A 12,358-nucleotide genomic window follows, 5' to 3' on the forward strand; every position below is an offset into this window, starting at 1 on the left:
CATCGAGTAACTAAAGAAAAACACAATGTTTGTCACGTCATTTCGTGTCCAATATACCGTTTTCATATTAGTGCATTAACCACATAGTTGATAGTTCATTTGAATGACAACAATGTTGTACGGAGCGGGCGTCGCGAAGCAATTGTTGAGTCGCGTCGTTTGGAACGCCGCGTGCCGACGGCCGCTGGGTTCGACGACCGGCTCTCAGTAACAGCGGCGTCGTGCTGACGTGGCGCAAGCAGTCGCGAACCGCGCCGAACCATTCGCCGATGTCGGCGAGTTGCCGTGGTTTACCGCGACCGGCCGGCTGGCGGCAAGACACTCGTCTCTGCTTCTCCGCATGGCTCCCCGTCGTAGTGCATGAAACAAACATTCCACAACGGTGTACTGTCTCTAATGACACAGATTACTAGCTGTGGAAGAAAATGCAACTTGTTTAAAAGTGTTTATTGTTCATTACGCCGTCGCTTCGCTGGTATGCACAGGATGTTTTGGCATGATAACAGGTTTCTTGTGGCATTGTGACACTGGTATTCAGGGTTCGTCACACGCACATTGTACTACACACTTTCACTTGTTCTCACGGTTGATACACTGCCAGAGCGTCTTTCAACACGCGAAAATATTTCGGTACACACATACTAAATGTCTCCGTCGAGCGATGTTTGTTTGAATCGACTCCGACCGGATCACTAACTACCGTTTTTACTCACAGTGTACTACTGTTCGTTGAGCACTGCACTATGACAGTTAGTCACTCAACACTTAACTTATACCGACGTATATATTGGTGCAGATACAACAGTCATTTTCTGTCCCTACTACACACAATATTCCGTCCTTTCCTAGGTTGTTTATGCACACAGTTTATTTTTAATGCATAACAACTGTTCTTAGCATAATCACTCTCATCTACATTGAGTCCATTGTGTTACCTTCTCATTACACACTTTTAATACTATTACTACGCATCTATTGTTTTTTTTGTAATTATTTAAAGGTGTGTGATTTTTTTTGTACATAGCTTTCTTTTCCTCTTTTAGTATAGCTTGCCAGGTTATCACCCATCTAGCAAACAGATTTTACCATGTGCATGACAGCTTGACTGGGGCATATTGTTCAATAAATACTTCATTTAGTACTAGTATTATTTTTAACGGTCCGTCCCACAGGACTACAGTGTAGTTTCCGCGTAACTTGATTCGCGTACCGCGTAATTAATATTCAAGAACGTGTGCCAAGTACACAGGCTTCAATTGAAGCATTAATACATACAAAGGATAGGTTACACGGAACGGTTTTGTTTTTTATTGGATTCTGCTCCAGTGTCGTTCTCAGATCACTATTGGCAGTAAACATTACATCACATAATTATTTCGTACTACAAAGTCAATTTTTGACTAGTATAGACTCTCTCTCAGGGTTCCTTGATTCTAACACGATTACATCTGCTACATATTTATATGAGATTTCATCATTAATTGTACTTACTTACTACAAAATGATTCAAGAAATTAATCCTTATTTTATCAACAAAAGATTATTCATTGCTTGAAGAGCATGTAGTATTTTAATGACACTAACTGTCTGTAAACAAAGTCTTCCATTTGCATATTATTGCTCAGTTTACTGATTCTACTTCCTCAAAATTGTAACTATACATAAATTCTTTCTTAAAACTGACATACTTATACTCTAAAACACAATTGAAATCTTCTTACCACTACTATTTACATCAGACATGTCACTGAATAAATAACTTTACCTCTTTACGTGGATACAGTCCTTTTATTTTCCCCGTCTGGGGATGTGCTAACAAATAGCTACATTCGTGTGCCAACATCTTCCGAATCTCTTTAGCCACTACTTCCCTCTTCGACCATGGGATGGAGTAAGTTGCGCGACAGTATGTTTTGTGGAGCATCACCTCTATGTGATAGTGGTACCCTTTGACTATACCTGGTCGGTCGGTAAATACCATAGTATATTCCGATAGCAGCTGCGTCAACTGTTGCTTTTGGATATCGCTGAAACCTTCAGATTCCTGCACTTTGGTTTGAAATGTCTCAACATTTGTTTCAAAATTTCGATCCTCTAAATTCGGGTAATAGAGGTCTACTACATGTGAAAAATCATCGAGGTGTAGTACCCAGGGGTTCCTACATTTGATATTAATTAGATTACAACATGGCACAAGTACCTCCTTCGATTTCATCATAGACAACTCAATCCTCCTACCTTTATTAACTATGCTTAGTTTCCCCAAGGAGAGGTCGATCACTGCGTCCCTCTCACGGAGAAAATCTACTCCCAGAATGCAGGCCACCTTTAGTCCTTTAACAATGAGGAACGAGCTCACTATGGCTTCGCCCTCCTTACAAATCTCTACCTGCACCTGGTATTTAACTAATTGGCTCTGTACACTTACGGCTCCAGACACCTTACAATTATTAACCGGGAAAGTCGGTATGCTACGTCCTTTTCCCAGTGCTTTAAATAACTCTATACTCATTACACTGACTGAGGCACCTGTGTCGATGATTATATTCACTGCAACATCATTGATTTTCGCTTCTATTATGGCTTGCACATTTTCGTTATTATCTTTCTTACATTCGTGCGGTTCGTTCAGTAGATCTTTATCCATACTGATACCGTCGTTATATCGCAGCATACATATTCCAGGTATATTATTATCATTCGTGTTGCTCTCACTCCACCCCTCGGCCAGCGATGGAGAGCATATCGAGGCCGATCCTAGTTTGTTGGATTGCTTACTTGTGAGGTACTTGGACGGCTATTGTCCGTGACCTCCACTATGTTTACATTCTGATTTGTAGGCCGCCACGGCTGCGCAATAGGCGCGTTTTGCGGTGGTGGTCTATTGTTGTCATACCGGTCATTACCCTGTCGCTCTGGGCTTGTTCTCTGATTCTGATGCCACTTTCGATTACTATCACTATAATTGCTATGCCACTGACCTCGCGCATTTTTCCAGCGGTTGGTCCCTGACATTCCGGATTCGTACCGGTCGTCAAATCGACGCTTTTTGTTATAAGTTGGTTGCCCATACCCGTTCTGGCTTCTACCATTACTACCATTTTGCGAATGCTCTTGCCGCTTGTCACCACCCCGACCATTTCCATGGTTGTGGTTTTGTGCACTATTATTTCTCTCATGTTTACACCCTGATCCATTATTCCGCGAGTGATCGCACGCTGATTTTGCGGCTTCCTGGATCAAGTCTATTGAATCTAGAACAGACAGGAAGTTTTCCATGTCGCTTTCTGGTATGTGTATTAATTTCTCTTTGATATGAATGGGTAAATGTGATTTTAGTAGTCTTATTATGTCTCTTGGTGATATAGGCTCGTCCCAGTAGCGCGTTTTGTTTATATACTTTTCAAAATACCGTCTCAAATTCCCAAGACGGGGTGAGTACGGTTCGGGATTATATACTTCTTTTCTTAGACGCTCTTGTATACAAGGCGACCAATATTTCGACAGAAACGCCCTTTCGAACTGTTCATATGTCATGCAGCTGTCTGCTACTTCCGTAGCCCACAACGCTGCATCACCCTGAATGTATGACATTACGTATTGAATTTTCTGTGCTTCATTCCACACACTAGGCAAGATATTTTTAAAGCTTTTTATGAATACTACTGGGTGTACTGACTTCCGTTCAGTAGTAAACGTTTGAAACTGCCTATTTTTGATTAAACTTTCTTCAACTAATATTTTTGAACTATATGGATTTGCTCCTGGGACATATGCTGTCTGCTCCGAACCGAAGCTACAGCTCTTCGCATTATCGCCTAAAGATTCACCATTGTTGCGTCGCGTATAAGTTTGTGCGTTGCCAAAAACATTGGCTGTTGGCGACATAGTTTCATGTTCAAGATGTTTGCTATTTTGTGTTAAACCCTTTTCCAAGTCGGATATCCGTTTGTTAATATTCACTTGCCACTGCGGAATATCCTCACTGAGTATTTGTTTGATGGTTTGCACGTCGTTCTGTACCTGACTATTTACTGCGGTACTGAACGATTCGGAATTTCTATCTGCTATTGCTGCTTGTACCTTAGAATTAATATTTTTTTCGATCTCACTCTCCTTCACTTCTAGCCATGAGTTGAATTCGGTTTCAATTTTAGTCGCTTGTTCGTTCCACTTCTGCTCTACAAGCTGTGTGGAATCTACCTCTAGCTTTTCTAACCGGTTGGCTAAGACACCTATCTCATCTACCATGTTAGTGTTTGCTACTTGCAGGTTGTTGACCTGTACAGTCAACTCCTGCACGGCCTTAGGTATCGACTCATAATTCTGTTTCATACAGGCAATCTCCTTTTACATATGTTCTAACGATTGCACAAGTTGCTGGTCCCGCTCAGCTTGCTGGCGATCTCGCTCGGCTTGCTGGGCGAGAAAGATTTCAATTTTTTCGTCTTTTTCTGCTTGTTGTTGCGCAAATTTTTCCTGGTAATCCAGCACGCGCTCTAATATCGCCTGAAGTGAATACCCACCAGGCAGATTACCACTCTCTGGTTCCTGCTTTTCTGGAGGTGGTGTAATTTCTTTATCTACCTCTCCATGAGCACTAGTGGGCGGTGGCATCATTTCCTGTGCCCCTGCCCCCACATTTTCGCATGGTATATCCTCCAAAAGAGTACTTGTACTGCTTAAGGTACCCGGTTCTACATTTCCTGCACTAACTAATTGCTGTTCCTCAGTATCCATATTGCTCGGACGTTGACTACGCAACTTAACCATATTCCTAAATTGCTTACTCAAACACAAAATCTGACAGTTTTGCCACTTGCACACAAAATACGTTAATTTATCTACACTACACTGCCCACTAAAAATTACTATCTACCATCAACTTTGTCCTGTCATAACACTAACATCAAACTACGCACAATATGCACACCACTAGCGATATGAGATCACTTCACTGGAGCTCAGCTTCTACAAACAGGACAACCACACTGTAGTCTTACCTTTAGTTTATCTGATCTCGGGGTTCGGCTGCCCCCAGATTACGTAGTCGTTACAGTTTCTCAGTACTATCAGGATCGTCTTCTCTGACTCGCTTGCAGTAGTACGTTTTTTCATGAAAGAGTGGTTGCACATTCATTAATACATTGCATTAATCATGATACACATACATTCATTTATCACTAAATACATATATATATATATACATATATAACAATAGGCACTGAAAAGAAAATACATAAAAATTTTGTGGCCACTGCAAATTCGGGCCCCGCGTTATTGGGCGACAGTTTCGCGTTTTTTATTATATCGCATATACGAAAAGAGCCGCGAAATATCTGTTAATAATGCCGTGCTTTGAATTTCTTTATCATCATTACCTTTTAACAAAGCAAAATATATATATTGAGATCTTATTGTTCTGTATCTGGCCTACAATTAAAGGAACGTTTTTTCGTGACTGTAACTCATTCTAAAAATCAACATATCTTCCCTACTTTATAGTTATTGAAAATTGAAATTACTTGGTTATGAACACTGATGTTACAGTTCGTATGATCGTTCAACAACAAAATTTTGCAGTGGATTTTGTTTCTCGGTAAAACACCATTCAATACCACGACTAGCACAAGAACATGAGACTCTTATTAAAAAAAAATGCGTTTTCACTATAAAGTTTGCCAGACCAGAACGGAGCACAGCAAGATTCCTATTAGATTTTGACGGTACATTAACTTATTTGTACTGTGAGTTATATACTATCAGCAGCCCGCGTCAACCTGCAACACATCATAAAATCTGTTGATCTGCACTGCAAGTCTGGAAGCTAGAAGAAATAATATTATTTTACTGTTACTTTACCGCTTCCTTGCGGTATGATAGACTATATTGGAAGTCGTTTGAATACGCCGCGGCAGCGGCTTTTTCGTTCACCACGCAGCTCAGCACCACAGATAATATTTATATAACTGAAAAATGTCTCAACAGGATGGGATAATAGGCAAGCAAGCTTTAACAATTAATAATGCAAGTTTTCATTTACATAACTCTATTAAAACATTTAAATATTTCAATTTTTTACACACCTTTATGAATTCACACGAAATGGCGTACATCTCTTAGTCTCGACAAAAGAATGCTACACTAGCGTTCGCTACTACGACACAGGATATCTTACTCGTTCGACTCCCAGATGAAGAAGACAAAGAAATTGCTATTCGTCACGTATTATATACTAGTTACTTATTTTAATCTTTGTTCGACATTTATCGTCTGTGGCGGTTTCATTACTCGCCGACGCAGATATTCTCAAAAATAAATAATAAAAAAAATACATAATTTTATACAATAACACAATATGATACATATAATTTTCTCGTTACTACATAATATGTTGTTTTTGTTTCTTTCTAGACGTTACAATGGCCGCTGTAGATATTTTTGATCCGATTCCCAGATCTAATAGAGGTTTTTGTTACATCTTTGTCGGTGTTGAACTCACTTTGAAATTTGTTACCTTCACTCTGTTACGCAAAGCTACAGCTAAATCTATTTCGAATGCATTTGTAAAACATTTTTTATTTCAGGTAGGGCATGTATTGAAAGTAATTTCCGACAATGGACCAGAGTTTCGATCTGCGATATGGACACGTATGTTACAAGCTAGAAACATTTCTCCCATCTATATATCCAAGTATCACGCTTCTTCGAACCCTTGTGAACGACCAATGAAAGAAATTGGTAAACTATGTAGAATATACTGCCATGAAAGACATATCGATTGGGATTCACACATACTCTCATTTCAGGATGTAATTAACTCCATACCAAATGAATCTACTATGCTATCTCCGACTGTTATACTGAAAAATGTTTAACCCTCTAACAAAATTAAAGAATTAGTATCTTTTCCTACATCTCGTCGACTACGCCACCATTAAATAATTGACATTGCGCTCAACAAAATCAAACGTGCCCCAGAGCGCCGGAGAAGACAGCAAAATCAGGTTTGTTCACGCCGTGACTTTCACATTGGACAAAAGATATTAGTACACACACACTATTTATCCAACAGAGGAAAGAGTAGATGCAGTAAATGTGAGCTTCTATACGCTGGCCCATATAGAATTCGCAACATTCTTCACCCCAATGTAGTACATGTCGACACTTTGAGAACCAGAAAATGCAAAGGCAATCACCATGTCTCTAATATTAAACCCTTTATAGAATGAACATACTTCACGATTAATCCCACTGTAATGCCATTTCCTGATATTTATATGACCACTTAGGCAATTATATCTATGTGACTACTTACTGATGATCATTATATTTTTTCTTGGCAAGTGCCCAGCAAGGTAAGGTTAGCAGGTCGCTTTTCTTGTCGTTACACATCAGACCGTGCACATTTTCCATTTTTTTGTGTATGTATGATTGTTTTCCTATCGAAAGTAGAATTTTTGTCTGTATGCGCTATGAAATGTTTAAGATGTAACAAACACCAGTTGACATTGACATTTTGCCTTATGATATCTCAACATCTTGACTATTCTACATTTTTTGCTACCACATTATGATACTGTGTGTACATTTTTTGCACTTGAAAACTGTCAGTGTTTTTGACATAATACGTTTTCTGTCATGCTATGCTGTATGCTTAGTTGTATCACTATGAACAAGTTTTTGTTTAATGGATATATGATTTAGATGCAAGATATTAATCCTTATTCATCGTTTTCAGAAAGTAATAACATGTAAAAGAAATAAGTTGAACAAACCACAGTGGTTTACTATGAAATGGAAATTTCACCATCAGAATGAACGAAAGAAAATGCAATACTGTGTCATGAAGAGTAAATGAATCAGAATTATCAAGCATTAACAAGAATATACCATACATACTGTATAAAAGCAGTCTTAACTAATTATTTTTCTTTCAGAATACGAGGCGATTATTGGAGGCTGTCAGACAGGACTACACATGTTAATTTTAGTGATGAAATTTGCTAGAAGTGAGAAACTCTATACTATAGGAAGTAATGAATGATAATGAATAGTTGTATGAAGTAAGTGGTAATATGAATATGAATAACGAAGTGTCTATTTCTTGCAGATGATAATAAATCATGATGAAGAGTATATGAAGAATATGGATATATGAATAATGAAGTTTTTATTTCCAGATGATGATAATGATGAAGTCTATATATTTTCTGTTAGTTAAGAAATGCTATATAGTTATTTAAGTATTTGTTGCAGTTCCTTTTGACAGTATGTCTTATGTTGCATAGTATAATGGCTGAATGTTTTGGGAAAGACAGCTAGAGTACATACATACTGAGTACACGTTTCAGTACCTATTAATTCGAAGTTTACTACTTTTCAGCTTAATATACATTTTTTCTTTCCGCTCAATAATTCACTTTGTATTTTTTCCAGGAGAAGTTTTTCATGATATTAATATACTATAAGCAGTTAGTTATTAAACCTGTTCTAATACTTGCATATTTTTTTACCCAGTTGTGTCTATCATTTAAGAATGTTATCACATATACTCTACTTGTTTCATAACCTTGCTACTGCTGACTCATGATGAATGACGTTGTTAATCCTTATTTCTAGCAATAAGTCAAAAGCAAATATTTTCATGCCCCAGTTATTCACCATCGATCCCAACGCAATGCATTGCTCGCACAAAAAAAATATTACCAGTCCCAACTATTACCAGTATACAACTAAATAATGCTACCAGTTTAAGATACATTTCTAGTCTTAAATTTAATGCTAATTTTTCTGATGTATTGATTCCATTATGTCTATGTATTATTGGACTACAGACCTTGAGTAATAGTTCCAATGTCTTACATTTTAAATATGTCTTATGTCACTTCATTATATCATATATAAACACTAACAGCTTGATGCTACACGCAATAACTCTTGTTTTGAATGATGACTTCTGAGTAATACTGAATGGTGTTTTGTAATAATGCATAAATGCTATGCCAATGATTACTGTAATGAGATGACTTATGAATGATGTTTTGTAACACTGCATAAATGAATGCCAATAATTACTGTAATGAGAAGACTTATGATGCCAATAATTACTGTAATTAGAAGACTTACGAATAATGTTCTGTGCTAATTACTGTAAAGAGATGAGTTATGCATAAATGGTATGCCAATAATTTCTGTAAATAGTATTTTGTTATACTCTATAAATACTATATCAATGGCCATTGTAATGAGATGACTTATGCATAACTGAATGCCAATGATTACTGTAATGAGATGTGATGCCAATAATTACCATATACCATTATGAGATGCATTATGAATAATGTTTTGTAATACTGCATAAATGATATGCCAATGATTATTATAATGAGATGACTTATGAATGAATGCTATGCCAATAATTTGTGTAAATAATAATCTGCTATACTCTGTACATGCTATGCCAATAATTACTGTAATGAGATGACTTATGATGACAATAATTACTGTAATGAGATGACTTATGAATAATATTCTGTAATACTCCATATATACTACTTAAATGCTGTGTAAATAGCCAATGAATGGCAATGATTATTCAGATAGGTTGATACACTAGTTTAATTATATGATGACTAGCATAAGACTTAATGTATCCTTCACCTTCTGACCTAATTACCAGCAATTACAGCAATATCCGTATGTCCTGTCAATCCTCATGATCATTGAGCACTATATTTGGTTTTTGCACTAATTCTACGTTGATGTACAAGTATGGATGCTACATGAATGTGGTGTCATCATATCAAGCTGTCCACCTGCTTGAACGATGGAGATGTTATTATGGTCCTACTGTTTGGTGTACCTAATGTACTACCAAAATGATAACATACAATATTAATACAACATTTCAGTGTCTGGGCTACAGTGAAAAATACTTCAGGAATAGGACTTCAGATTGTCTCACTTGGTGTTGTGCTTCTGTAGAAAGATATGGACTTTCAGTGCAGCTACGTGCAACTCACTGTGCTACAACCATGATGCTATCCTTCCCATTCCTTTCCTAGTCCCTATAAAATGCTAAAGACTTATACAGTTCGTATGCACTTTATTTCATTTCTTAATGTATTCAGTTCTTGTAAAAAAAATGCTAAAGACTTATACAGTGTGTGTGCACTTCATTTCATTTGTTAATATCATCAGTTCTCCTAAATATGCTAAAGACTTATACAGTGTGTGTGGACTTTATTTCATTTGTTAATGTATTCAGTTCATGTAAGTATGCTAAAGACCTCTACAGTGAGTGCGCACTTTATGTCATTTGCTAATATAATTTATACTCATTGCGTATACACTATTTCATTTCTTAATATGTTCTGTACTCATTGCGTATACATTCTGTCATTTCTTAATATGTTCTGAACTCAGTGCGTGTGCACTTTATTTCATTTCTTAATATGTTCTGCACTTATCAATAATGTATATACTCTGTATACAAGGGCGATGTACTTGAGGACTATATTTTCGAAATGGAAGAGGATGTAGATGAAGATGAAATGGGAGATACGATACTGCGTGAAGAGTTTGACAGAGCACTGAAAGACCTGAGTCGACACAAGGCCCTGGGAGTAGACAACATTCCATTGGAACTACTGACGGTCTTGGGAGAGCCAGTCCTGACAAAACTCTAGCATCTGGTGAGCAAGATGTATGAGACAGGCGAAATACCCTCAGACTTCAAGAAGAATATAATAATTCCAATCCCAAAAAAAGCAGGTGTTGACAGATGTGAAAACTACCGAACTATCAGTTAAATAAGTCACAGCTGCAAAATACTAACGCGAATTCTTTACAGACGAATGGAAAAACTGGTAGAAGCCGACCTCGGGGAAGATCAGTTTGGATTCCGTAGAAATGTTGGAACACGTGAGGCAATACCGACCCTAAGACTTATCTTAGAAAATAGATAAAGGAAAGGCAAACCTTCGTTTCTAGCATTTGTAGACTTAGAGAAAACTTTTGACAATGTTGACTAGAATACTCTCTTTCAAATTCTAAAGGTGGCAGGGGTAAAACACCGGTAGCGAAAGACTATTTACAATTTGTACAGAAACCAGATGGCAGTTATAAGAGTCGAGGGGCATGAAAGGGAAGCAGTGGTTGGGAAGGGAGTGAGACAGGGTTGTAGCCTGTCCCCGACGTTATTTAATCTGTATATTGAGCAAGCAGCAAAGAAAACAAAATAAATATTCTAAGGTAGGAGTTAAAATCCATGGAGAGGAAATAAAAATTGAGGTACGCCGATGACATTGTAATTCTGTCAGAGACAGCAAAGGACTTGAAAGAGCAGTTGAACGGTATGGACAGTGTCTTGAAAGGAGGATATAAGATGAACATCAACAAAAGCAAAACGCGGATAATGGAATGTAGTCGAATTAAGTCGGGTGATGCTGAGGGAATTAGATTAGGAAATGAGACACTTAAAGTAGAAAAGGAGTTTTGCTATTTGGGGAGCAAAATAACTGATGATGGTCGAAGTAGAGAGGATATAAAATGTAGACTGGCAATGGCAAGAAAAGCGTTTCTTAAGAAGAGAAATTTGTTAACATCGAGTATAGATTTAAGTGTCAGGAAGTCGTTTCTGAAAGTATTTGTATGGAGTGTAGCCATGTATGGAAGTGAAACATGGACGATAAATAGTTCAGACAAGAAGAGAAGAGAAGCTTTCGAAATGTGGTGCTACATAAGAATGCTGAAGATGAGATGGGTAGATCAGATAACTAATGAGGAGGTATTGAATAGAATTGGGGAGAAGAGAAATTTGTGGCACAACTTGACAAGAATAAGGGACCGGTTGGTAGGACATATTCTGAAGCATCAAGGGATCACAAATTTAGCATTGGAGGGCAGTGCGGACGGTAAAAATCGTAGAGGGAGACCAAGAGGTGAATACACTACGCAGATTCAGAAGGATGTAGGTTGCAGTAAGTACTGGGAGATGAAGAAGCTTGCACGGGATAGAGTAGCATGGAGAGCTGCATCAAACCAGTCGCAGGACTGAAGACAACAACAAACAACAATATACTCCGTGACTGTAGACTTAGTAACTAAGTGGATTGTAGAAAAATTTGTTGTTCATGGCAAGTCCAATTGACTCACCATCGCTGCCAAATTTTTGCCCCCCCCCCCCCCCCCCGCGCCCCCCTCAGTGGAGGGTTATGTAAGAGGTCTGTGATTAAGGAAATTATTGCTAGCGCACTCAAGCAGATGTAATTTCGATGGATTACTCGCGCTGCCTGCGATATATGAGCTATAAGAGAATCTCAGACCAAAGAGCAGTGTTGTAAGCTGTGGGAAC

This window comes from Schistocerca americana, chromosome 5, assembly GCF_021461395.2.
Source record: "Schistocerca americana isolate TAMUIC-IGC-003095 chromosome 5, iqSchAmer2.1, whole genome shotgun sequence".
Taxonomy (NCBI): Eukaryota; Metazoa; Arthropoda; class Insecta; order Orthoptera; family Acrididae; genus Schistocerca; species Schistocerca americana.